The sequence below is a fragment of the Chiloscyllium plagiosum genome, unplaced genomic scaffold (genome assembly GCF_037043375.1).
Source record: "Chiloscyllium plagiosum isolate Xiang-an unplaced genomic scaffold, Cpla_swu_hap1 HiC_scaffold_8, whole genome shotgun sequence".
NCBI classification, from domain to species: Eukaryota; Metazoa; Chordata; class Chondrichthyes; order Orectolobiformes; family Hemiscylliidae; genus Chiloscyllium; species Chiloscyllium plagiosum.
The window spans coordinates 23,135,912-23,163,355 of record NW_028270146.1 but is presented as its reverse complement, the minus strand read 5'-3'; the positions used below and the strand labels follow the sequence as shown (position 1 = coordinate 23,163,355).

The 27,444-nt window shown below is 43.7% G+C and overlaps 1 long non-coding RNA gene across 2 annotated transcripts in view; it reads left to right on the top strand.

The window, feature by feature from the left end:
• Positions 1-6,756: 6,756 nt before the first annotated feature.
• Positions 6,757-27,444, top strand: part of LOC148149360 (uncharacterized) — an 81,723-nt gene continuing 61,035 nt past the window's right edge. Inside the window, exon 1 of one of the 2 annotated variants that reach the window (XR_015757749.1) lies at positions 6,757-6,858. This is a non-coding gene — a long non-coding RNA (uncharacterized LOC148149360). Of the gene's footprint in view, positions 6,859-15,966; positions 16,001-27,444 lie in introns of those variants that run through there. The other variant, XR_015757748.1, reaches the window with a different exon arrangement.

Below are 27,444 nucleotides of genomic sequence, written 5' to 3'. Positions count from 1 at the left end.
TGGAAAATGTGGGGTTAGAGTAGAGTCTGGCTGGAATGCTGCTCAGAGGCTTGGTGCAGACTCGATGGGTTGAATGGTCTCTTTTGGATATGTAGGGATTCTATGATTCTAATATTGCAAAAGGCCTATCAAACCACATTAGAGAGAGATGACTGGTGGTGAGTTTAACCTGAGGGTCACCACACCTCAGGTGAGGGAAGAGGTTGAGAAGGAGAGTTCTCCATGGTAACCTGGGTGGCATGGTGGCACAATGGTTAGCACTGCTGCCTCACAACACCAGAGACCTGGGTTCAATTCCCATCTCAGGCGACTGACTGTGTGGAGTTTGCACATTCCCATGTCTGCTTGGGTTTTCTCCGGGTGCTCCAGTTTCCTCCCACAGTCCAAAAATGTGCAGGTTAGGTGAATTGGCCATGCTAAATTGCCCATAATGTTAGGTGAAGGGGTAAATGCAGGGGAATGGGTCTGGGTGGGGAATGGGTCTGGGTGGCTTGCTCTTCGGAGGGTCGGTGTGGACTTGTTGGGCTGAAGGGCCTGTTTCCACACTGTAAGTAATCTAATCTAATCTCAGCTGATGTGGGAATTGAACCGCTGGAATTTCCCTATATCATAAACCAGCTAACTGAGCTTGAGCCATGAGACTGAGAAATCTCGACTGCCACTCTTTCACTGGAAATACTGCTCCTTGCCTCCCGGTTAACAAATGATTCCAATCAGAAATAGGAGCCAAATAACAGCAACCTTGGCCAGGAATTTCTTTTGGAGCTGCTAAGAAATCCTTGCTGTATTGTCACTGGAAGCATAGAAGAATTAACAATTTATGTGGCATTTTCTCTGTATATCCAACAAACATTCATGATTTTTGCTCTGCACATAAAATAACTATCTGTAATATCCTGTTACCTGGATTATGAATAGAAGATTTACCAGGAGAATGGTTACTGTTTTTTTGGAATATGTGGAGAGTTTTCACATGCAGCCACTCCAGGTACCAAAATGATGTGGCAATGAATTGGGGCCTCTTTAATGAGTCTCCACTTGTCATGAAGGCACCTTAACTGACATTTGTCAGGAATAGATGAGCCTCCCAATTCCCAAACCTTTTATTGGGTTGCATGCTGGTTCAGTGGTTAGCACTGCTGCCTCACAGTGCCAGGGACTCAGGTTCGATTCCAGACTTGGGAACTGACAGTGTGGAATTTGTACATTCTCCCTGTGTCTGCATGGATTTCTGCTGGGTGCTCTGTTTTCCTCCCGCAGTCCAAAGATGTGCAGATTGGATATGGTAAAAATCCCTAAGCAGGGTTACGGGGATGAGCCGAGTCTGGGCAGGATGTTTCCCAGAGGGTTGGGGCAGACTTGATGGGCCGAATGGCCTCTTGCTGAACTGGAGGGTTTCTATGATATGATTGCTGAGCTCCTTCAAAGGGCAGGCCTCAACATGTAAAAGGAACGGCATTAATGCAGGGCTTGGAATCATAGATGAAGCTGGAGTTCAGGTACTGCAGAGTCCTAGTGTCCTCTGTTTGATTTACACCCCATATAACACAGACAGGAAAACAAAATGGAATAGCAAAAAATACTCAAAGGTATGAGGGACATGTGTATTGTTCAGAATTAGTCAAAGGTTGTTTTCCTGAGGCAGGTGTACAATACGTCACAGGTGAAGGTATGCCCTTGTAGGTTGCAAATCTCATTGTTGTTAAGTAAATGTAGAGTCAGGTTGATTGGAATTTATGTGATTTGAATATTTTTGTGGATTGGAATGTGGTTGACAGTCTGTCAGGCCACAGCTCAGAAGGTCATGGCATTTTAGGAATGTTTTGTATCAAAATGTGACATCTGTGCAGACCATATGTGTGGTTCCTGATGTATTGCTAGCAGATGTTCAGTGCCATTGTTCAGAATAAGTCAAAGGATGTTTTGTTTCACAAGAGAGGACTTAACCATGGAACTGACAATGTACCACTTCATTGCTTGTACAACATGGAGAGTGGGCTTGAGGGGAAGTAATAGGTCCTGAGGCCAATTGAGGGGTGTTTCTGAGGAAGTTTCCTGAAAGCAACATTAAAATCTGGCTTTCTTTATCCTTGTTATGAATGATTTTGAGGAATGATAAAGCAACTTTCATGTGGTATTGATGCCTTAAATCACTATAATTTGTGATCACCTTTACGTTTTCAGATTGGCAGGCCTCCCTTTAAACACCTTGTTGAGCCCATGGCAACTGAGATCTTACCAGGGGGCAGAAGGACCGCTGATCCGATCATCTCTTCCTTCAGTCCTGTGTGGCCAACTCTGTAAAACAGAATGTAAGTGGTCTCTTCACTGTTCCATGCTACATCTTTGGTCCTATCCTTCCAGTAGACCCCATGTCCTTCAAAGATCAAACTTTGAGTGGGTCCAACATAGGGAGGGTTTTGGATACCTGGATAACTGGGGCTCTTTCTGGGGTAGGTGGGACCTCTACAAACAGGATGGTTTATACCTGAACCAGAGGGGTACCAATATCATGGCGGGGTAGATTTGCTAATTCTATTCGGGAGGATTTAAACTAATTCAGCAGGGGGATGGGAACCTAAATTGTAGCTCTAGTGTCCAGGAGGTTGAGAGTAGTGAGGTCAGAAAAATGGTTTCAAGGTCGCAAGAGTTTGCCGGCAAGCAGGGAGGTGGTTTGAAGTGTGTCTATTTCAATGCCAGGGGCATCTGGAATAAGGTAGGTAAACTTGCAGCATGGATGGGTACCTGGAACTTCAATGTTGTGACCATTTTGGAGACATCGGTAGAGCAGGGATAGGAATGGTTGTTGCAGATTCCAGGATTTAGATGTTTCAGTAAGAACAGACAAAATGGTAAAAGGGGGGAGGAGTGGCATTGTTAGTCAAGAACAGTATTACGGTAGCAGAAAGGACATTTCAGGACTTGTCTACTGAGGTGGTATGGACTGAGGTTAGAAACAGGAAAGGAGAGGCCATTCTATTGGGAGTTTTCTATCGGCCTCCGAATATCTCCAGAGATGTAGAGGAAAGGATAGCAAAGATAATTCTGGATAGTAACGAGAGTAACAGGTTACCTGTTATGGGCTCTTTAACTTTCCAAATATTGACTGGAAATACTGTAGGTCGAATACTTTAGATGGGTCAGTTTTTGTCCAATGTGTGCAGGAGGGTTTCCTGACACAGTATGTAAACAGGTCAACAAGGGGCGAGGCCACATTGGATTTGGTACTGGGATAGCACGGTGGCTCAATGGTTAACACTGCTGCCTCACATCACCAGGGTCACAGGATCAATTCCAGCCTTGGGCAACTATCTGTGTGGAGTTTGCACATTCTCCCCGTGTCTGCATGGGTTTCCTCCGGGTGCTCCGGTTTCTTCCCACAGTCCAAAGCTGTGCAGGTCAGGTGAATTGGCCATGCTAAATTGCCCATAGTGTTAGGTGCATCAGTCAGAAGGAATTGGGTCTGGGTGGGTTACTTTTCGGAGGGTCGGTGTGGACTGGTTGGACCGAAGGGCCTGTTTCCACACAGTAGGGAATCTAATCTAACCTAATGAACCTGGCCAGGTGTTAGATTTGTTGGTAGGTGAACACTTTGGTGATAGTGACCACAATTCGGTTATGTTTACTTTAGCGTTGGAAAGAGCTAGGTATATAACACAGGGCAAGAGTAATTGCTGGGGGAAACGCAATTGTCATGCGATTAGGCAAGATTTAGGATGTATAGGATGGGGAAGGAAACTGCAGGGCATGGGCGCAATTGAAATGTGGAGCATATTCAAGGAACTGCTACTGCGTGTCCTTGATAATATATACCTGGCAGGCAGGGAGGGAGGAAGTGATCGAACGAGGGAGCCGTGGTTTACTAAAGAAGTTGAATTTCTTGTCAAGAGGAAGAAGAAGGCTTATGTTAGGATGGTATGTGAAGGCTCAATTAGGGCACTTAGGAATTACAAATTAGCCAGGAAAGATCTAAAGACAGAGCTAAGAAGAGATAGGATGGGATATGAGAAGTTGTGGGTAGGTAGGATCAAGGAAAACCCAAAAGCTTTCCATAAGTGTCTCAGGAATAAAAGAATGACTAGTGGGAAGTTGTGCATGGAGACCAAGGAGCTAAGGAAAACGCTAAATGAACATCTTTTGTCAGTATTCACACTGGAAAAAAACAATGTTGTTAAAGACAGTATTGAGATACAGGCTACTAGATTAGATAGGATTGAAGCTTGCAAGGAGGAGGTGTTAGCAATTCTGGAAAGTGTGAAAATAGATAAGTCCCCTGGGCCAGATGGGATTTATCCTAGGATTCTCTGGGAAGCCAAGGAGGAGATTGCAGAGCCTTTGGCTTTGATCTTTATGTCATCGTTTTCTATAGGAATAGTGCCAGAAGACTAGATGATAGCAAATGTTGTCCCCTTGTTCAAGAAGGGGAGTAGAGACAACCCTAGTAATTATAGACCAGTGAGCCTTACTTCGGTTGTGAGTAAAGTGTTGGAAAAGATTATAAAGGATAGGATTTATAATCACCTAGAGAGGATTAAGTTGATTAGGGATAGTCAGCATGGTGTTGTGAAGGGTAGGTTGTGCCTCATAAACCTTAATGAGTTCTTTGAGATGGTGACCAAACAGGTGGATGAGGGCAAAGCAGTTGATGTGATGTATATGGATTTTAGTAAGGCATTTGATAAGGTTCCCCACGGTAGATTATTGCACAAAATACGGAGGCATGGCATTGAGGGTGATTTAGTGATTTGGATCAGAAATTGGTTAGCTAAAAGAAGACATAGGTACGTGGTTGATGTGAAATGTTCATCCTAGATTTCAGTTTTGAGTGGTGTAGCACAAGGATCTGTTTTAGGGCCACTGCTGTTTATCATTTTTATAAATGACATAGGTGAGGGCATAGAAGGATGTCTTAGTAAATTTGTGGATAACACTAAAATTGGTGGAGTGGTCGATAGTGTCAAAGGCTGTTGTAGGTTACAGAAGGACATAGATAAGCTGCAGAGCTGGATTGAGAAGTGGCAAATGGCGTTTAATGCAGAAAAGCATGAGGTGATTCACTTTGAAAGGAATAACAGGAATACAGAGTGGTGGGCAAATGGTAAGATTCTTGATAGTGTAGATGAGCAGAGAGATCTTGGTGTCCATTTACATAGATCCCAAAAGTTGCCACCCAGGTTAATAGGGTTGTTAAGAACACATATGGCGTGTTAGGTTTTATTGGTAGAGGGATTGAGTTTCAAAGCCATGAGGTCATGCTGTAGCTGTACAAAACTCTGGTGTGGCTGCACTTGGAGTATTGTGTACAGTTCTGGTCACTGCATTATAGGATGGATGTGAAAGCTTTGGAAAGGGTGCAGACGAGATTTACTAGGATGTTGTCTGCTTTGGAGGGAAGGTCTTATGAGGAAAGTTTGAGGGACTTGAGGCTGTTTTCATTAGAGAGAGGGTTAGAGGTGACTTAATTGAGGCATACAAGAAAATCAGAGGGTGAGATAGGGTGGATAGTAAGAGCCTTTTTCCTCAGATGGCGATGGCTGGCATGAGGGGACATAGCTTTAAATTGAGGGGTGATAGATATAGGACAAATGTCAGAGGTAGTTTCTTTACTCAGAATAGTAGGGGCGTGGAATGCTCTGCCTGCAACAGCAGTAGACTCGCCAACTTTAAGGGCATTTAAATGGTCATTGGATAAACATATGGATGAGAATGGAATAGTGTAGGTTAGATGAGCTTCAGACTGCTTCCACAGGTCAGCGCAACATCGAGGGCCGAGGGGCCTGCAACGCGCTGTAATGTTCTATTTTCCACGCAGGCAGTCCCCCAAGGCTGGAATCGAACCCATGTCCCTAGTTCTGTGAGGCAGCAGTGCTAATGAAATATCTGCACAGAGGCCGGTGTCCTGTCACCCTTCATTTACTTGCACACAATACACTGGCAGTGTGGCCAGCCAGCTTGGGGTCAGTCCCCTGAAGTGAGGAGATTCAAAATCTCCCGGTTATATTGGTTTTTTTTACAAGCAATTATATTGCAATCGTATCCTGTAAATTTTATAGATAGTCAATTTACAAAGCAGTCATTGTTGTTAATACAGTGAGAATGATTCTCATTTGCCTCCTCCATCCACACTCCATTTCCAAACCAAGATTGACAATTTAGTTGAAAATTATTTTTAAGTCACTATTATTGTCCGTAATGAGAGTCAGTACCTCCCAGCAATAACACATTATCTCCTGGTTATATTGGTTTTCCCAAATAAAGGCAAATTCATTTGAAACTTTCTCAAGAGTGGATTAGCATAACATATGTTTTGTTAGTGGAAACTGTAAACATCTTAACTGATGACATCTGTAATAGACGGCGAGTGAGGGAGAGAAAGCTACAGAGGAAGGACAATGAGTGAAACACTGAGTGAAGCATGTGCAACAATTAACCACAGTGGCAGCTGTGCCTCAGTTAATGATATTCTTGCCTGTGGATTGGAATGTTGTGGCTTTAAGTTCAGTTCCAAGGACTTTAACAGAAAAGTCAGTAGGGAAAGCCCTCATTGGGCTAGTCTCTCATCAGCGAGGCAACTGGTGGTGATTTTACATGTGACTTAACACATGTATGGGTGAGGGGAGTGGTTAAGAAGGAAAGTCCACAGCAAACCTCCTGCCCAGCCAACTGAGCTAAGCAACCCCTCGAGACTATGGGAGAAAAGTCTAAGTGATACTGAAAGTGGAAATCTGAGAGGATGACTGGAAGTCCTAAGATTAAACTGACTGACCTCTCAGTGGATGTGTAAGATCTCATGGTGTTATGTTGAAGGAGACTAGGATCCTGCTGTGTCCTGGACAATATATAATATGCTACTTAAACGTGAGTTTCTCTTTTTCATGCAATATAATTCAACATTTACCATTTTTGGGATCTGCAGTGCCCTCCCCTGGGTCCCTCCTTTCTTTACTGCTGGCAAAGCCTCGCAATTCACCAGAATGCTGATTGATCCACTTACCACTTCTGTCAAATCTCCCCACAAGTACTGGGCAACTGGCATCCTTCTGCATTTGTCAGACTCCAATACCTCTGAATCCTGTGTTCGTGAATTTCATGATGATCAGTAGACTGCGCATTTAGTCAGTTTGACAACATTGGCAATGGGTCAAGATTAGAGTGGTGCTGGAAAAGCTCAGCAGGTCAGACAACATCTGAGAAGCAGGGAAATCGATGTTTTGGGCAAAAGCCCTTCATCAGGAATAAGGCTGGGAGCCTCAGGGTTGGAGAAATAAAAGGGAGGTGGGGTGGGGTCACCAGTTTCCTCATTTCCCCTCCGCCCCCCCCACCTTACCCCAGTTCCAACCTTCCAACTCAGCACCATCCTCATGACTTGTCCTACCTGTCAATCTTCCTTCCCACCTATCTGCTCCACCGTCCTCACCGACCTATCACCTTTACCCTCACCTCCATCCACCTACTGCACTCCCAGCTACCTTCTCCCCAGCCCCACCCCCCCCCTCCCATTTATCTCTCCACTGCCGAGACTCCCAGCCTCATTTCTGATGAAGGGCTTTTGCCCGAAACATCGATTTCCCTGCTCCTCGGTGGCTACCTGACTAGCTGTGCTTTTCCAGCACCACCATAATCTTGACTCGAATCTGCACTTCTGCCTAGAAGAGTGGCCATGAGACAAGCTGGAGGTGAGGGAAGGGAGTGGGAGTGTGATTTGCAATGAGATGACAGTAACAATTTGTTCTTTTTGTAGCCACATTGGGTGTAAGAGACCTGCTGTGCTCTGTGCATTCTTCCAATGCTTTTGGGGGCTTGAGCTCCTGCTCAGTGATCTTGCCTTGCTAATGCACACCTGCGGGATATTTTAAGAGCTGTCTTGATTGGTGATTAATGCTCCAGGGGTCATCTGCAAAGTTCAGTAAACTACCTTGTGTTTCATTTGGCTGCTGAGCGGTTTGATCTGTTTCTAACTAAATGTTAGTTTAAGGACCTGGAATTCCATGTGTAACATTTGAAACTTACAACACTTAAGGCTACATTTTTTAAAAAAGAAGCATTTGTCGTCAATTCAACACTATTCGCATTTGCATTTTACTCGTTTGCACTGAGAAAAGAATTTTGTGAAATAATGATTCAAATCTTCTAGTCTGGACATACTGCTCAAGATATGCATTGGGAATCCATGGAAGTTCTGACATATTAACCTTTGGTGAACTTTCCTGGAAGGTTTAAACTTCCAATGTGTATTCCACATTGCCCAAGATCCTTTGCAAATGCCTCTGACACCAAGTTAGAATCACACACTTCAGACATTTGGGCAGGCTCAGTGGTGAGCATTGCTGCCTCACAGTACAGGGACCCAGGTTCAATTCGAGCCTCGGGTGACTCTTTGTGGTGTTTGCACATTCTCCTGTGTCTGTGTGGGTTTCCTACTGAGGTCCAAAGATGTGCAGGTTAGGTGAACTGCTTAACTTGCTCTGTAATGTCCAGAGATGTGCAAGCTTTAGCCATGGGAAATGTGGAGTTTGCAGGGTTAGGGTGTCAGTTGGGTGGGATGTTCTTTGGAGGTATGGAAATCCTTTCAAGTTTAACTACATCTTTTCTTGTATCAGGGAGAAGACCAGAATTGAATGCAGTATTCCAAAAGTAGCCTAACCAATGTCCTGTGCAGCTGTAACATGACATCCCAACTCCTATATTCAATGCACTGACCAATAAAGACAAGCATACCACACACCTTCACCATCCTGTCCACATGTGGCTCCACCTTCAAAGAACTATGAACCTGTTCCTCAAGGTCTCTTTGTGTGGCATCACTCCCCAGGACCTTATCATTAGGTGTATGTGTCCTGACCTGGTTTGCCTTACCAAAGTGCAACATTTCACATTTATCTCTATTAAACTCCAACTGCCACTGTCCGACCTATCTGATCAAAATCCCGTTGTACTCTTGAATGTGGCCTTGATGTCAAAGACTGTGACTCTCACCTCTGGAATTCAGCTTTTTGTTCATGCTTGAACCAAGACTGTAATGGGGTCAGGAGCTGTGCAGCCCTGGTGGAACCCAAACTGGGTCTCACTGAGCGGGTGCTGTTGATGACACCTGCCATCACTTTACTGATGATCGAGAGTACTAAGGGAAAGAAAATATAAAAATTTTGGATTGGCCATTTTGGATTTGTCCTCCTTTTTGTGTACAGGACATATTAGATTAGATTACCTACAGTGTGGAAACAGGCCCTTCGGCCCAACAAGTCTGCACTAACGCTTCGAAGAGCAACGCACCCAGAACCATTCCCCTACTTCTACCCCTGACTAATCCACCTAACACTACAGGCAATTCAGCATGGCCAATTCACCTGACCTGCACATCTTTTAGATTGTGGGAGGAAACTGGAGCACCCAGAGGAAACCCACGCTGACACGGGGAGAATGTGCAAACTCCACACAGACAGTTGCCCGAGGTGGGAATTGAACCTGGGTCCCTGGTACTATGAGGCAGCAGTGCTAACCACTGAGCCACCATGCCATCCTGGGCAGTTTTCCACATTGTCAGGTAGATGTCAGGATTTAGCTAACTGTAGAACTAAAGCGAAAAAAATCTGCTGATTCTGGAAATCTGAACCAAACTTAGAATGCTGGGGAAGCTCAGCAGGTCTGGTAGAATCTGTGGAGGCAGAAACAGAGTTAATGGTTGGGATCCAATATGATCCTCAGTCTGAATAAGAATGGTATATACTTGGAACAATTAACATTGTTTCACTCTCCACAGATGCTGTCAAACCTGCTGAGTTTCTCCAGCACTTTCTGGTTTATTTCAAATTGCCAGGATCTGCCATATTTTGCAATTATTGTAAAATCCTACTTAGTTTGCAAGCATACTTTAGGAAATCTGGCATCCTGACCCAGTCTGATCTAAATGAGACTAGAAATGCTACAAGTCCAGTACCACTCTTCTTCAGAAGTGTAGCTATCTATGCCAATCTCTGTTGAGCACACTGTAGTCTCAGTTCCTTTCTCAGCACAACAATGCTGCTACCTTTGTTCATCTGTCTATAACATACCAGTCTTTATGTTTCTGTTTATACACAGTTTTGCAGCCTGTATCTTATTTGTGTTGGAAAACATGACCTCTGTTTTAACAAATGTGGCTTTAAGGTAGCTGGGCCAAATTAGATTCAGGATTGGAAACCCATGTAGTTAAGTCAGTTTGTAAATACATCACCAGCATTCATGAGACAAGCAGTTTGACAATTCCTTAACGCAGTATTGATACTCATTCTGGGCTAACACCCAAAACTGTTATCTTGTTGCACCAATTGCCTTACTGCTTGAATATGAGAGTTTTGGAGGAGATAGAGGTAAGAATATTTTTATCTTTTCTTTCCCTTAGTAGGCTTTTCATGAACCCAGCGACTCACTGCTTGAAGTAATCTACAAGTCAGAATTGGCCAGGTTAATGATTTCATTTCCATGGCTCATAAACAGCCCATGAAAAATAATTTCTGTAAAAGTCTCTGTGGTAACCAGTGATCTGGAACAGTAGCAGGCTGGGCTCCATTGGAAAGGAGGAAAGCAGCACCTTGACTACCATTTGCTGCTACATTGGGTTGTTGAAACAACAGCACGATTGTAAAGTAAATTGGAACAATTGCTACACATTCTTCACCAATTGCATATGAACAAAGCATCGTAGTGTTAACATTTTGAAACATTTTATAGTTCAACAATATTGCATCTAAAACGTTATTTCTGTGCCATTACAGATGGTATCATTTAAAAACCTAAGAACATAAGAATGCAGGAATGGGGGAAATCATTTAGGCCTTCCAGATTTCTCCGTCATTCGAGTTCTTTTACAGTATTCTCATGGACTATTTTGAATCTTCAGCTTACTCTAAGGTCCTGAACTTCTGATTGTTACTGGCAATTAATTAGAGTTCACTTTTCATCGACTCAACATGGAAATAGAACTTTTGTTACCTTTGAAAGGGATTGCCATCAATGACTCATTGCTGCCAGTGAACGACGCCATAGAACAACATCTGTCCAGTGTCTCAATTGCTTCCGACTCTATGCATCCATTCTAGGGCTAAATTATTCATGAGTTTGCACCCCCATTAACCTCTTTGCATTCCAAGAGGAAATGGGAGGTTAGTGTTTCAAAATGGTGCCAGATTTCAGAACTAAACTGCTTCAGCAGGTGATCTTCTTAGCACTTTCCAGTAATTTTCTAATTCATTCATGGGTGTGGGCTTTGTTGCCTGGGCTAGCGTTTATTGCTCATCTCCAGATCCCTTCAAGAAGGTAATGATGAGCTGCCTTCTTGAATCCCTGAAGTCTATTTCATGTAGGTATCCCCTCAATGCTGTTTGCAAGGGAGTTCTAGGTTCCTGACCCAGCAACAGTGATAGATTTCCAAGTAAGGATGGTGAGTCGCTTGGAGGGGAACCCGCAGATGATGGCATTCCTATATGTTTGTTGCCCTTGTCCTTCTACATGGCAGTGGTTTTGAATTTGGAAAGTTCAGTCCAAGGAGCTTTGATGAATCTCTGCAGTGCATCCTGCCGTTGCTGAGTGTCGGTAGTAAAGGGACTGGATGTTTGTGGCAGTGATGCAAATCAAGCGGGCTGCTTTGTCCTGGATAATGTCAAGCTTCTTGAGTGTTGTTGGCGCTGCACCCATCCAGGCAAGTGGACAGTATTCCATGACATTCCTGATTTGTGTCATGTAGATGGCTAACAGGTTTTGGGGAATCAGGAGGGGAGTTACTCACTACAGCTGTTTTGCTTTGCAACTTGCATACTCCAAATACCGAGAGCTCCCCCTTCTCCCCCCACCTCTGCATCCTGATTCCCATTGGCTCTAATTTCACTGGATTCCTTGATATCACACTTAGTCAATTGTGGCATTGTTTTCAAGGACTAGAGTCAAAAGAAACTGTAGATGTTGGAATCCAAAGTAGGCACATAGGAGGCTGGAAGAACACAACAATCCAGGCAGTATCAGGAGGTGGAGAAGTTAATTCCAGTCCTAAAGAAGAGTTATAACTGAAATGTTGACTTTTCCCCCTCCTGATGCTGTCTGACTTGCTGTGTTCTTCCACCCTCCTGTTGGCCTACTTTTGATGTCAAGGACAGTTACTGTCACCTCACCTCTGGAATTAAGCTCCATTAGCCACGTTTGCAACAAGTTGAAATGAAATCAAGTGCTGAGTGGCCCTAATGCACCTCAAATTGGGTGTCAGTGAGCAAGTTATTTGCTGAAGACATGCTCTTTGATAGCACTGATAAAGTACTCTTCCATCACTTTACTGATGATCGAGTGGAGACTGACGGGATAGTAATTTACCAGGTTGAATCAGTCCAGCTTTTTTGTGTACAGGACAGACTTGGAAAAGTGGGCGGCACGGTGGCACAGTGGTTAGCACTGCTGACTCACAGTGCCAGAGACCTGGGTTCAATTCCCGCCTCAGGCAATTGTCTGTGTGGAGTTTGCACATTCTCCCCGTGTCTGCGTGGGTTTCCTCCTGGGTGCTCCGGTTTCATCCCACAGTCCAAAAAATGTGCAGGTTAGGTGAATGGGCCATGCTAAATTGCCCGTAGTGTTAGGTGAAGGGGTAAATGTAGGGGAATGGGTATGGGTGGGTTGCTCTTCAGAGGGTCGGTGTAGACTTGTTGAGCTGAAGGGCCTGTTTCCACACTGCAAGTAATCTAACCTAATTTTCCATATTGTTGAGTAGGTGTCTGTGTTGTAGCTGTGCTGGAACAACATGGCTAGGGGTGTGGAAAGTTGTGGAATACAGGTCTTCAGTAGTTTTCCCAGAATGTTGTCAGGGCCCATAGTCTCAGCGGCATCCAGTGCCTCCAACTGTTTATTGATACCAAGTGGAGTGAATTGAATTGGCTGAAAACTGGCATCTGTGATGCTGGAGCTCACTGGACGTGGCTGAGATGGATCATCCACTCAACACTTCAGGAACTTAATTTGGCACTCGACTTCAGTCAATGTGTTTTCCAGCGTTGATTCTGTCAGTTCTACCACATTGCTTAAGGCTGCTTCTTCTGTGGAGTTCACCCTGTTTTTACTCTGGTGGTCAGATTCCATGAGAATCATTTTCTGTTTTCGACTGTTCACTGGCTGGAACCAGGTATATAGAGCCCTAGTACATGAGAAACCATGATGCTGGTTGATACAATGGGGAAGATGATTATATGAGTCAACTTGCCCATTTCCAGGAAATATTATTAACTGCTGCCTCTACTGCTTTATTACACAGTGAACCAGCAACATACATCGCTTTCATTTGTATAGCATCTTCAATGTAGTAATACATTCTAATCTATGAGATAGTGCTGTTACCAATCTACTTTTGGCACCAAACCACATAAAGTGGTGTCAAACCAGTACTGATATGGTAGGGTAAAGATTTGGACTCAGTGGGATGCTCTTCGGAGAGTTGATGTGAACTCAATGGGCTGAATGGCTGCTTCCACACTGTAGGGATTCTGTGAAAGGCTGAAAATCAAGATGGCTTCTTGAGGGTTACTAGGCAGTTTTGTGGATCATATTGTCTTATCTCTAAAAAGGACAACATTAACCTTTGATTCGGATTTATTGTGAGTTAAGAATGGGGATAAACAAAGTTCCTTGACATCTTCATTTTGTAAATATGAATTTATCTTGCCAGAAATCAAAAGGTTTTGGCTACTGTCACAACAGGTCAATGATCCAGACTGCTGATTAAGTTACTTCAGTCATAGTAACAATTCAACTCAGGAACAACAGGCCTGCTGCAAAACACAGGCTGAGTTAAACTCCACGTTTGCAATTATTGTTTTACTTTTTACTGTCTCTTTTGTTTGTGTGTGGCTGTGCGTGTGAGTTGTATAAGTGAGATGCCACATTTTTCTTGAGGTATGGGGTAGGTGTGTGGGAAATAAGGTTATCAATGGGACCTTGATTAGATGGGCTGATGGGCCAAGGAGTTGAGTTCAATTTAGATAAACATGAGATGTTACATTTTGATAGGGCAAATCAGGGCAGGACGTATACACTTAATGCTGGGGTGTGTTGCTAAACAAAGAGAACTTGGAGTGCAAGCTCACAGTTCCTCGAAGGTGGAGTCACAGGTAGATAGGATAGTGAAGAAGTCAGAAGTCACTTCTGATAAGACTTGGGGATATTTTCCCTGGAACATTGGAGGTTAAGGGGTGACCTTATTTTAGAGGTTTATAAAATCAAGAGGGTCATCGATAGGGTGAAGCAACAAGGTCTTTTTCCTAGGACAGGGGAGTCCAAACCTGGAGGGCATAGGTTTAAAAGGGACCTAAGGGGCAACTTTTTCACACAGAGGGTGATGCATATATGGAAGGAACTGCCAGACGAAGTGGTGGAGGCTGGTGCAATTACAAATTTAAAAGGCAGTTGGGTGGGTGTATAAATAGGAAGGGTTTAGTGGGATATGGATCAAATACTGGCAAATGAGACTAGATTAATTTAGGATATCTGGTCTGTATGAATGAGTTGGATTGAAGGGTCTGTTTCGGTGCTGTACAACTTTATGGCTCTATAACTGCTTCATTTCAAATTACAATCTTGGTGCTAAGTTATTGAGAATTAAGTTAAATATGCAATGGGTAAGAAAATTCATATGTGCATATACAAATATACCAAGCACTGGGAAATAACAAAGGAACAATCTAAAATCGTCTGTGGCAGAGAGGTGACCAAAAACCTGATTAAAGAAACAAGCATATTTCGAGTCTGGTCTGACTTATCTTCAGTTTTAAAGTGTTAACTCTGTTTCTCTCTCCACAGACGCTGCCAGACCTGCTGAGTTTCTCCAGCAATCCCTGTGTTTGTTTCAGCGTTCCAACATTAGAAGTATTGTGTTTTTACCTGATTAAAGGTTAGGTTTTAAGGGCTCTCTCAAAGGAAGTGAGAGAGGTAAAGAGTTAAAAAATGTTTAGACAAGTAATGTCAGCTCTTAGATTGTATCATGCTGATTAAGTATGTAGCCCATGCAATCTAGTATTTTAATATACAAAAGTGGAAGGCAAAGATGCTAATAATGGAACAATGAATACTAAAGAGTTGAAAGAACACAGATTTGAAGGATGGTTATTGAGCTGGAGGTGTTTACAAGGAAGTCAATGAATAAGGTTGAAACATAACGATGAAAGTTTTAATTTGAGGCTTAATTTGAGTGAATGAAGGGTGGCATGTACAGGGGCCATGAGTTAGGATGCAGGCAGTAGAGTTTTGGATGAGTTTAGGTTACAAAGCTGAAGGTTTGCAAGCCAGCCAAGTGGGCTACGGTGTAGTTCTCTTTGATTCCATCATCTCTAATTTCACATTATTTATCTTATGGTCACGTTTTTGGGATGTGGATTCTACCCAACTTGCTACTGGTTTGGGGTTTCTCCCAGGTGACATGCTTTCCCTGCAGACGAAACAAGCTGTGCAATGAATGGTCAGTCTTTCATAGATAGCAGAAAAGCTCCATTTTAATGTCCGAACAATAAAGCAGGTTATTCAATCAATTATTGCCAATAATTAGAAGTAAAGTCAATGCAAATGATTCAAAAGAAGTGATCGTCATCCAATGTTCTGGACTTTTGCCCATTTAGCATTGCATTCTGTTGTGCACTCGCAGTTTACAGTTTCCCAGGGCTTGGTTTGTTACTGTGTGTATGTAAATGGGGCACGGAATCATTCAATTTCTCAACATAACCTGGACAACATTTCTGTGACTTCAGATTTAAAAAGAAACCTTGACATATTGTGACTGTTGTTAATACTATTGTTAACACCACACAGAAACTAGATAGAAATATGTCACTATTTGTAACTTGTTCGTCATTATAGGCAGCAGTACCCAGACAAGTCTGGGCTTGAGTTTCTGATTATAGTCGTCACAAATTCCTGCTGCCTAAGTCCACCTGAACAACACGAACAGAACTGGTGGGTGGCCTATTTTATTTCACTTAATCAGACCACGTTCCAACAGGTATGTACTTTGACCACACTTGAAAACGAGTTTATGAAACAATGTTATAGAACATAAGGTAATTCAGCCCATTGTGTATATACAAGCACACAGCCAAACCCCTTTTGAAAGTTACTATTGAAATCGTTCCCACTACCCTTTCAGACAGAATACTCAATACTAAAAATAAATTATCACCCTATCTCTGTGCTATTTTGCCAATTACTTTAATTTTGTGTCCTTTACTTAAGCCAGTTTGTACACCATGAGTTACAATCCTGACTGGAATTTAACTGCAGCATTTTTTGATTTACTTCAACCATTTTTCACATGATTAGCCTTTCTCTCACTGTTAATTAATTTTTTTTGGTTCATTTTTCCTCTGAGTAATGTTAAAGACAGATGGTGAGTTAGTGCCATCTAAATGAAGAACTCTATTGTCTATAAGTGTCTCCATAGCTTTCAGTAAATTTAGTCAAAACAGAGGAAAGTATTTCTCCCTGCTTCTCAAGCTCCTTTCATATTGTATGAGACCAGTGAGCGCACCACTGGCTGTTGACCCATGGGTCCTAGTGCAGCCAGCTTGAATCTAAAGATCTACTAAGATATTCACAAAGACCATCAGTCAGTGAGACCTGTATTTGGGGTCTTGTTGGTATGTGACCTTAGAAAATGTTTACCTTTTGGGCGCAGCTTGCTGAGAAGTAACAGTGTAAGCTTTGGCCTTGCATAGTGTAAAAACAGCCTAACAAAGGCTCATTGATGTGATTGATGTACCCTATGCATGCATCTCCAGACTGATGGGTATTTGCATTAGTGATGTTTTTATCATAGTGCATATTTTCTGCATTAGCTTCTTGCTTGACTTTCAGTTGTGAACTCAATTTATTTGGCTTCTCTCATTGTTCACTATTTTCCCCTATCACAGCTCTACGTTTACCAGATCTTCAGCTTCAAATTGAACATAGATATATGACTTTGATTTCCTTGAGCCTTTTATAAGCAGTGCGGACTATAACATAACGCAGTGAGAATTTGATGATAAGACTTTAATAACCATTTCTGAATTTAATTATTATCAGTCTGTGGTGTTAGAAAGAGTTTTCCCCTGCAATAGGGTCAATAATAGGGTACCATTCCAGCAATTTCCCTGTGAAAATAATATATAATTATTATATAATGATTTCTAATTCTGCTATATTTATGTTTAAATGTGTGAACACAGAGGAGGTTTGCGAGTAATGTGTTCCAAAATGCAACTTTGAACCCACCAAGTTGATTGTTTAGGAACATTTGAGCAAGAGCAGATGGCACATCTGGTTCACCACAAATGACTGTTACACATTTTGATGTTAGTTTTTTTCAAAAATAAACTTTGTAGAAAGGAAAACATTATTTTAAGGCGAACGCAATTTCTAAGAATGTTATTATGCAATTCCCTGACTATTTGCAAGTCACTTTGAAGGGATGACTGTGGCTCTTTGACGATGCAGGGCTACTATTGTCAGGAAAGTGACTGGTTTTCTGCAATGTCAGAGCCATCAAGCAATAAATGTGTTGGTGAATAGAAAGACACATTGCCAAGATTGTACTCTTCAGGAGAAGTGCAAGAATGCCGAATTTCAAAGGAGACATTGATGGGGAGGGTGGGGGGGAAGAAGTGGAAAACCATTGGCTCCCCAAGCTTCCAGGTAATTCAAAAAAAATGCATGGCTTAAAATTATTTCCTTTTCTTTACAGAGAATGGTTCTTTGTGTAGGAATGTAGCTTGCATCTAGAAGGTATAAATAAGTCATATTACTATCTCAACTGATTATCTTAGATCAATTGTTAATCTAGCCATTTAGCACACTCAGGATTGGTCACTAAATGGCAATGACTCAGCCAATCAGCACTCTTATCTCCTTTGTATAAATTGTTGTGATCTTTTAACATTTTGCATTCTTGCATTTGTCCTGATGTGTGCAAAACATCAGCAGCATGTAACTCTTTTAAGCAATATTCATGTACTGGTACTACTAGACTATATGAACTTCATTTCACCTCAACCTCTGCCATAGTTCTACAGAGAGGTAATCATAAATAGTATTCTGAAATGACATTGGTCACATGTATGGGCATTTGCATATCAGGTGCCAATATTGGGAGAATTGGAGCTATCTCGGACAAACATGTCAGAAACCCATGTCTTTTATTTCATAGTGTCCCCACCATCTGGATATCCATTCAATCTTAACCTAACCTGCTTCCCCACTCTACACTGAGCTGAGATCTTTGTGCCTCACTAATAGCCACTGTCACTCCCTCTAGTTGGATTAATTCCTGGAGGTTTCATGATATGATGTCTCACCTTAATCCACCTGTTACAGCTGGATATTGGTTAGCTCAGTTGGCTGGGTGGGTGGTCTGCAACATTGTGATGCCTCCAATATTGGTTCAATTCCCATAAAGGTACCTCTTTCTCAACCTCTCCCCTTGCCTGAGACAAGATGACCCTCAGGTTAAACCAGCATGGGGTATCTCTTGCTCATGAGAGACCAGCTGTCTGGGGCTAAGGTGTCTTCCCTTATTTTATGATGTTCCCAACATTAGTCACCTGGTATAAAGGCTCTCATAGTTTAGGAAAGAGAACAACCCCTGTCTGTCAAGGAATGCATCTTGAAAAATACTCTGTAAAAGGTGAAAGAACTGTGCATGCTATAAATCAGAAACAAAACCAAGAATTGCTGGAAAAGCTCAGCAGGTCTGGCAGCATCTGTGGAGGGGAATCAGAGTTAACATTTCGGGTCTAGTTCTGAGGAAGGGTCACTTGAGCGAAAACTTTAACTCTGATTTCTCTCCACAGATGCTGCCAGACCTGCCGAGCTTTTCCAGCAATTTCTGTTTTTGGTTTTGAAAGATACTCTCGTGTTTTTGAGTCTTATTTCTTGTGGTGGTGTCCAGGACACTAATGTTCAGTTCCCTGGGGACACCGGGTCAGTCCACGAGATTTGTCACTCTCCATGCAACTTGGAGCTCCAAGCTTCCAAGATGACAGATAGATGGGTTACAGTGAGGGGGACTGGGAGGAAGCAGCCAGTGCAGGGACCTCCTGCGGCCATTCCCCTCAAGAACAAGTATACCGTTTTGGATACTTGTGGGGGGGATGACTTACCAGGGGTAAGTAACGGGGCTCAGGTCTCTGGCACGGAGCCTGTCCCCGTTACTCAGAAGGGAAGGGTGAAGAAGAGCAGAGCAGTAGTAATTGGGGACTCGATAGTTCGTGGCACAGATAGGCGGTTTTGTGGGAACGAGAGAGACTCACGTTTGGTATGTTGCCTCCCAGGTGCAAGGGTACGTGATGTCTCTGATCGTGTTTTCCGGGTCCTGGAGGGGGAGGGGGAGCAACCCGAAGTCGTGGTCCACATTGGCACCAACGACATAGGTAGGAGGAGTGCTGAGGATGTTAGACAGGCTTTCAGGGAGCTAGGTTGGAAGCTTGGAGTTAGAACAAACAGAGTTGTTGTCTCTGGTTTGTTACCCGTGCCACGTGATAGAGATTCGAGGAATAGGGAGAGAGAACAATTAAATGCGTGGCTTCAGGGATGGTGCAGGAGGGAGGGGTTCCAGTTTTTGGATAACTGGGGTTCTTTCTGGGGACGGTGGGACCTCTATAAACAGGATGGTCTACACCTGAACCTGAGGGGAACCAGTATCCTTGGGGGGAGGTTTGCTAGTGCTCTTGGGGGGGGTTTAAACTAACTCGGCAGGGGCATGGGAACCCAGATTGTAGCTTCAGGGTGCAGGGCCTGGAGTGTAGGGAGGTGAGGAACATGGGATCAATTTCCAAGGAGGGTGCCTGTAAACAGGGAAGTGGCTTGAAGTGTGTATACTTCAATGCAAGAAGTATACGAAATAAGGTAGGTGAACTTGCAGCGTTGGTTGGTACCTGGGACTTCGATGTTGTGGCTATTACGGAGACATGGCTAGAACAGGGACAGGATTGGCTGTTGCAGGTTCCGGGATTTAAATGTTTTAGTAGGGTCAGAGGTGGGGGTAAAAGAGGGGGAGGTGTGGCATTGCTTGTCAAAGATAGTATTACAGCGGTGGAAAGGACGATGGATGAGGACTTGCCATCTGAGGTAGTTTGGGCTGAGGTTAGGAATAGGAAAGGTGAGGTCACCCTGTTAGGAGTCTTTTACAGGCCTCCTAATAGTCCTAGAATCATTGAAGAAAGGATTGGGAAGGTGATTCAGGAGATGAGTGACAGTAATAGGGTGGTTGTTATGGGGGACTTTAACTTTCCTGATATTGATTGGGAAAGCTATAGCTCAAGTTCGTTAGATGGGTCAGTGTTTGTTCAATGTGTGCAGGAGAGTTTCCTGACACAATATGTAGACAGGCCAACAAGAGGTGAGGCCATACTGGATTTGGTTCTGGGTAACGAACCAGGCCAGGTGTTAGAATTAGAGGTAGGTGAGCACTTTGGGGATAGTGACCATAATTCGGTGATTTTTACACTCGTGATGGAGAGGGATAAGTGTGTACTACAGGGCAAGAATTATAGCTGGGGTAAGGGAAATTATGATGCGGTGAGGCATGACTTAGGATGTGTGGCTTGGAAAAGTAGACTCCAAGGCAAGAGTGTAAATGATATGTGGAACTTGTTCAAGGGGCAACTATTGAGTGTCCTTGATAATTATGTACCTGTCAGGCAGGAAGGAAAGGGTCGTGTGAGGGAGCCGTGGTTTAATAAGGAATTGGAATCCCTTGTTAAATGGAAGAGGGCGGCCTACCTCAAGATGAGACGTGAAGGTTCAATTGGGGCGATTGAGAGTTATAGGGTAGCCAGGAAGGACCTGAAGAGAGAGCTAAAAGCAGCAAGGAGGGGACATGAAAGGTCCTTAGTAGATAGGATTAGGGAAAACCCTAAGGCTTTCTATAGGTATGTTAGGAATAAAAGAATGACTAGGGTAGGAATAGGTCCAGTCAAGGATAGTAGGGGGAAGTTGCGTGTGGAGGCGGAAGAGATTGGGGAGACACTGAATGAATACTTTTCTTCAGTATTCACTCAGGAACAGGGCATTGTTGTCGATGAGAATACTGAGGCACAAATAAGTAGAATGGATGGCTTTGAGGTATGTAGAGAAGAGGTGTTGGAAATCCTGGAAAAGGTGAAAATAGATAAGTCCCCTGGGCCTGATGGCATTTATCCTAGGATTCTCTGGGAAGCAAGGGAGGAGATTGCAGAGCCATTGGCCTTGATTTTTATGTCCTCTTTGTCTACAGGAGTAGTCCCAGAAGACTGGAGGATAGCAAATGTGGTTCCCTTGTTCAAAAAGGGGAGTAGGGATAGCCCTAATAACTATAGGCCGGTGAGTCTCACTTCTGTTGTGGGCAAAGTCTTAGAGAGAATTGTAAGGGATAGGATTTATGCACATCTGGATAGGAATAATGTGATCAAGGATAGTCAGCATGGTTTTGTGAAGGGCAGGTCGTGCCTCACAAACCTTATTGAATTCTTTGAAAAGGTGACGAAGGAGGTTGATGAGGGGAAAGCGGTAGATGTGGTATATATGGATTTTAGTAAGGCGTTTGATAAGGTTCCCCATGGTAGGCTACTGCAGAAAATACGGAGATATGGCATTGAGGGTGAGTTGGAGGTTTGGATTAGGAATTGGCTGGATGGAAGAAGACAGAGGGTAGTAGTTGATGGCAAAGTTTCTTCATGGAGTGCCGTCACTAGCGGTGTTCCGCAAGGATCTGTTTTGGGACCATTGCTGTTTGTCATTTTTATAAATGACCTGGAAGAGGGGTTAGAAGGTTGGGTGAGCAAGTTTGCGGATGATACGAAAGTCGGAGGAGTTGTTGACAGTGAGGAAGCATGTGGCAGGTTACAGCAGGATATAGAGAAGCTGCAGAGCTGGGCAGAAAGGTGGCAGATGGAATTCAATGTAGCTAAGTGCGAGGTGATTCACTTTGGGAAGAATAACAAAAAGATGGGGTACTGGGCTAATGGTCGGATACTTGGTAGTGTGGATGAGCAGAGGGATCTTGGTGTCCATGTACACAGATCTCTGAAAGTTGCCACCCAGGTAAATAGTGCGGTGAGGAAGGCATATGGCGTACTGGCTTTTATTGGTAGAGGAATTGAGTTCCGGAGTCCTGAGGTCATGATGCAGTTGTATAAGACTCTGGTACGGCCGCATCTGGAATATTGTGTGCAGTTTTGGTCGCCATACTATAGGAAGGATGTGGAGGCATTGGAACGGGTGCAGAGGAGGTTTACCAGGATGTTGCCTGGTATGGAAGGAAAATCGTATGAGGAAAGACTGAGGCACTTGGGGCTGTTTTCACTAGAGAAAAGAAGGTTTAGGGGTGACTTGATTGAGGTGTACAAGATGATTAGGGGGTTAGATAGGGTCGACAGTATGAACCTTTTCCCGCGTATTGAGTCGGGTATTACAAGGGGGCATAGCTTTAAATTAAGGGGGGGTAGATATAGGACAGATGTTAGGGGTAGGTTCTTCACTCAGCGAGTCGTTAGTTCATGGAATGCCCTGCCAGTAACAGTGGTGGACTCTCCCTCTTTATGGGCATTTAAGAGGGCATTGGATAGGTATATGGAGGATAGTGGGTTAGTGTAGTTTAGGTGGGCTTGGATCGGCGCAACATCGAGGGCCCAAGGGCCTGTACTGCGCTGTATTCTTCTATGTTCTATGTTCTATGTTGTCACCAGGTGCATCCCACCCGTGTTTTTTTTCCTTGTTTGTTGCTAATGTAGCAGTGATATATAAACACAGAATCTATCATTTTTAAAGCAAAATGTTAACACTACTTAATTGTGATTTCTTGTTTTACTTTGTTTTTCTCATCGTGTTTTGTTCAGTCTTGCTGCTGTCCTAATCAGGAAATTTCATTACCTATCAATAGTACAATAAACTTCCCACATTCTTTGACACACATTTCAAGGATAGATACTGAATCCAATTCGTGATTTGGAGATGCCGGTATTGGACTGGGGTGTACAAAGTTAAAAATCACACAACACCAGGTTATAGTCCAACAGGTTTAATTGGAAGCACTGGCTTTCGGAGTGTTGCTCCTTCATCAGGTGATTGTGGAGGACACAATTGTAAGACACAGAATTTATAGCAAAAGTTTACAGTTTGATGTAACTGAAATTATACATTGAAAAATACCTTGATTGTTGAGTCTCTCATCTGTTAGAATGACCATGTTAGCTTCACCTCTTTCATATGTAAATCTCAAAACCATTTTTAAAATGTTACATTCCCAGGTTAACTGTAACAATTGGTGTCAGCCAGATAAGATGTTAAGATGTTGAAGGTGTTAGCCCCCTGTGTTCCCTGTCTGTGCCATACTGTTTAGACTTATTCTAATCTAAAAAGTGAGTTCACAGAGTCTTACATGGATTCATGTAGTTTTTGAGCAAAGTCTGAGGTCGAATATCCTGGACCGCTGAATTGTTCCCCAACTGGGACGGAACATTGCTGTCTCTTGATTGTTGTGCGGTGTGCATTCATCCATTGTTGTAGCCTTTGCTCGGTTTCGCCAAGTCTCAGGGCATCCTTACCTGCAGCGTATGAGATAGGGAACGTTGGCTGGGTCACATGAGTACCTGCCACGTACATTGTGGGAGGTGTCCTCACGTGTAATGGTGATGTCCATGTCCACACTCTGACACGTCTTGTAGCGCCTACCGTGACAGGGTTGTATGGAGTTGTCCTGAAAGCCGGGCAGTTTGCTACGAACAATGATCTGTTTGAGGTTTGGCGGTTGTTTAAAGGTGAGCAGTGGAGGTGGAGTTGTGGGGAAGGTCTTGGCGAGGTGCTCATCCTCATTGATAATGTGTTGCAGGGCGTAGTTTTTCAGCTCCTGGGAAGTACTAGACAACGAAGGGTACCCAGTCGGTTGCAGCATGTGTCTGTCTCCTGAGGAGATCATTACGGTTCCTTGTTGTGGCACGTCGGAACTAGCGGTCGATGAGTTGACCATTGTACCCCATTCATATGAGGGCATCCCTGAGTAATTCCAGGTGCCCGTCACGTTCCTCCTCATCTGAACAAATCTGATGTACATGTAAGGCTTGTCCAAGCCATACCTTATGAGCAATGCAGTGACTCAAATGCTGAATTACTCAGCTTATTTTGAAGCCAATGATTCAGCCTACGTCCAACCAGTAATGTAGTTAGAGCAAACTTTCCTGATTGTTGCACAGAGATGACATTCATCAGATGATTGAGGTGGAGTAACCTGTAGACATTTCACTTGGCTTTTACCCTTTTAGTTATAAGCCTCCACTTGTTTAAGTTAAGAGTGGTTGTTTTTGTTCTTTCGTTGAGAATTATGCAAATTTTTAAGTCTGTCTATTCAATGGCAAAATGACGAAAGATTCCAAGATAGTGATGGAGGAGCAGCGCAGTGTGCAGACTCCTGCCCCGGGCTCATCTGTTCCATCTGCTTTTACTATCATTTTCTTCCTTCAATCTACTTTAATCTACTTGCCTTCTGTGGAGAGACTGAACCAGTGCGGGGGCAGTGAGGGAGTGCAGGGGAGAGCAAGCCCAACGTGGGGGAGACTGAACCAGTGTGGGGGCAGTGAGAGAATGTGGGGGAGAGCGAGCCCAATGTGGAGAGACTGAGCCAGTGCAGCGGAGAGCAAGCCCAACGCTGGGGAGACTGAGCCAGTGCAGCGGGCAGTGAGAGAGTGAGGGGGAGAGCGACAGAGTGAACCGAGCATGGGAAGAGTGAGCCAGCACAGTTGAGAGTAGGAAAATGAGCCAACAGGGAGGACAGTGAGCCAACATGGGGGAGAGCAAAAGCATGAACCCAGTGCGGAGGAGAGTGGACCAGTGTGGAGGGGAGTGAGATAGTGAGCCTAATGTGAGGGAGAGTGAGCCAATGTGGGGAAGAGTGAAAGAGCAAACCCAAAGCAGAGGAGAGCGAGACAGTGCGGGGAAAGATCAAGCCCAACATGGCGGTGGTAGAGGCCCGTAACATCTGCGGTTGCATCAAGACCAGGCCACCCGAGATCTCCCCCCATCTGTATCAGCATCGAATGTGGGAAGAACAAGCCCAATGCACAGGAGTTTGAGCCCTTGTGGGAAATGTGAGGTTAGCATGGCCAAACATGACCATTTAAATTCATTTCTTTATTTTTCCAATCGATACTAAGAAGGATTTTAATGTTGATCTTTTGACTATATTTCCTGTTTCTCTACATGGTACCTAAGGTACCTAAGATGGCGCTGGGAATGGTGACATTGTACACTTTTCACTGTACTCGAGTATCCCTGTATTTGAGTACACGTGACAATAAAATATAATTCTAAATTTAGTAACCTCTGACATAGTAATTAACATGCTCATTGTTATTATTAGCATGTTATCACATTTCTGACTGATAAACTGAACTGTCACTTTGCATAATGAATGCAATGGTTATAACCTTGACCTCTGGTTTGGCTGACCATGATTTCAGATTGTACCCATTGAGACTCAAGCCCCACTTGGGGAGGCGGGGTGGAAGCTTCATCTCTGAAGAAGAAGTGCCAACACCTTCCAGCATGCTTCCAATATCTTCATGAAATGGCTGATTGCTGTATCTTACATGAACCAGAATAAAAGCCGATTCTGAAAGCTGAAACCACTTCCCCAGAAAATGTTGGGAGCACTCATGGTGTGTGAAAATCTCCAGGTTAATTTTTCAGGTTGATTACCTTGTGTCAGAATGGATAGAAGTGTTTGAGACAGCCTACAGCTTCTGAGGGCCAAAAACAATATTTAAAACCTTACTCAGTCTGGCTATGTCTTTTGTTTTTGATCATTGGCTGAGCTGAATAAATCATTCCAGTTGAGGGGGCTGGCAGGTAGTTTGAGATGGGGGTTGAATTGTTATGCTTGAGAATGGATATGGTTTAGGTTAGTGAAAAGAGGTATGTGAGGGTGGAGACTTGTGTGAAAGGGTACACCTGAAAGGCAATTGAAAAATGTTTGCGAGGTTATAAGAAGAATGATGTGGTCTGCTCCTGAAGCTTAAAGCTTTTCGTAGCAGGAGATCTGCTGTCATGATATGTCACGCTCGCCATGTCTTGCATTATCCTTATACATCTGTGGTATCCATCAGCCAAATATGCAGAGCTCAATCGCTCTGTCTGCTGCTCTTCACTTTTACTATGTGCAAGAGACCTTGGTATCATTTCTACTGTCAGCAAATAGCCCAGCTTTGGATGCCATTTCTCTATCTAAACTGTTGGTCTTTTTTTAAACATTTCACACCATTCATTCTTGACATGTCTCATTCATTCTTACAAGCAGTCTTCAGGCATTGCTTGATCGCATTAGAAACCTTTTCAGCTACTAATTGATATCAATTGAGCTGATTAGCTGTAAATCAACATTTCTAGTTATTAGCAATTGATATCATTGTCATTAATTGGCATTGAATGTGATATCACACCATCGAGCTTTATAGTGATTGTACTGAGGTCAGCCTGTGGACCTCATAGAATATGAGTTCCCTGATTGGGGCTGTTAACTTGGTCAAACAAGGAGCCCTAGCTGACATATATAAGCAGGAGTGCCAGGGATTCTGTTCAGCCTGAAAGCTGGCTCTGAGGAAGCTGGACCAGTGTGAAGTACTATGCACATGTAAATAAGGAGTGACTTGGTGATAGGACACTGGCCTCTGTGGAATTATTCCAGCTACCATTTGATCTCCTTCAGTGCTTTTAGCTGATTGAATGGAAATGAAGAATAGGTTTAATTACCTCTCACGAGATAGTGAGATGAGGGACAGTCAGCGAATGCAGCTTAACATGTGGCTGCGAGGCTGGTGCAGGAGGAAGGGCTTCAGATACTTTGACCATTGGGATACCTTCTGGGGAAGGTGGGACCTGTACATGAAGGATGGGTTGCACCTGAACTGGAGGGGCATGAATGTCCTGGGTGGGAGATTTGCTTGTGCGATTCGGGAGCGTTTAAACTAGTTTGGCATGGAGGTGGGAATCAGAGCCACATGTCTGAGAGGGGGTCAGTTACAGATGGGACAGTGACAGGATATATTGAATCTATCAGGAAGGTTTCTCACGCGATGAAACAAAGGAATCGGTTAAAGTGTGTCTGCTTTAATGCAAGGAGTGTCCAAAATAAGAGTGACGAACTTGGAGCATGGATCAGTACTTGGGGCTATGATGTTGTGGCCAGAACAGAGATGTGGGTTTCACAGGGGCAGGAATGGTTGCTTGATGGTCCAGGTTTTAGAATGTTTAAAAAGAACAGGGAGGGTGGAAAAAGAGGAGGGGCTGTAGCATTGCTAATCGGAGAGTGCATCACAGCTACAGAAACGAAGGTTGTTGAGGAAGGTTTGTCCACTGAGTCAGTATGGGTGGAAGGTAGGAACAGTAAGGGAACAGCCACCACACATTTTCTACAGACCCCCTAATAGCAGTAGAGAGATTGAA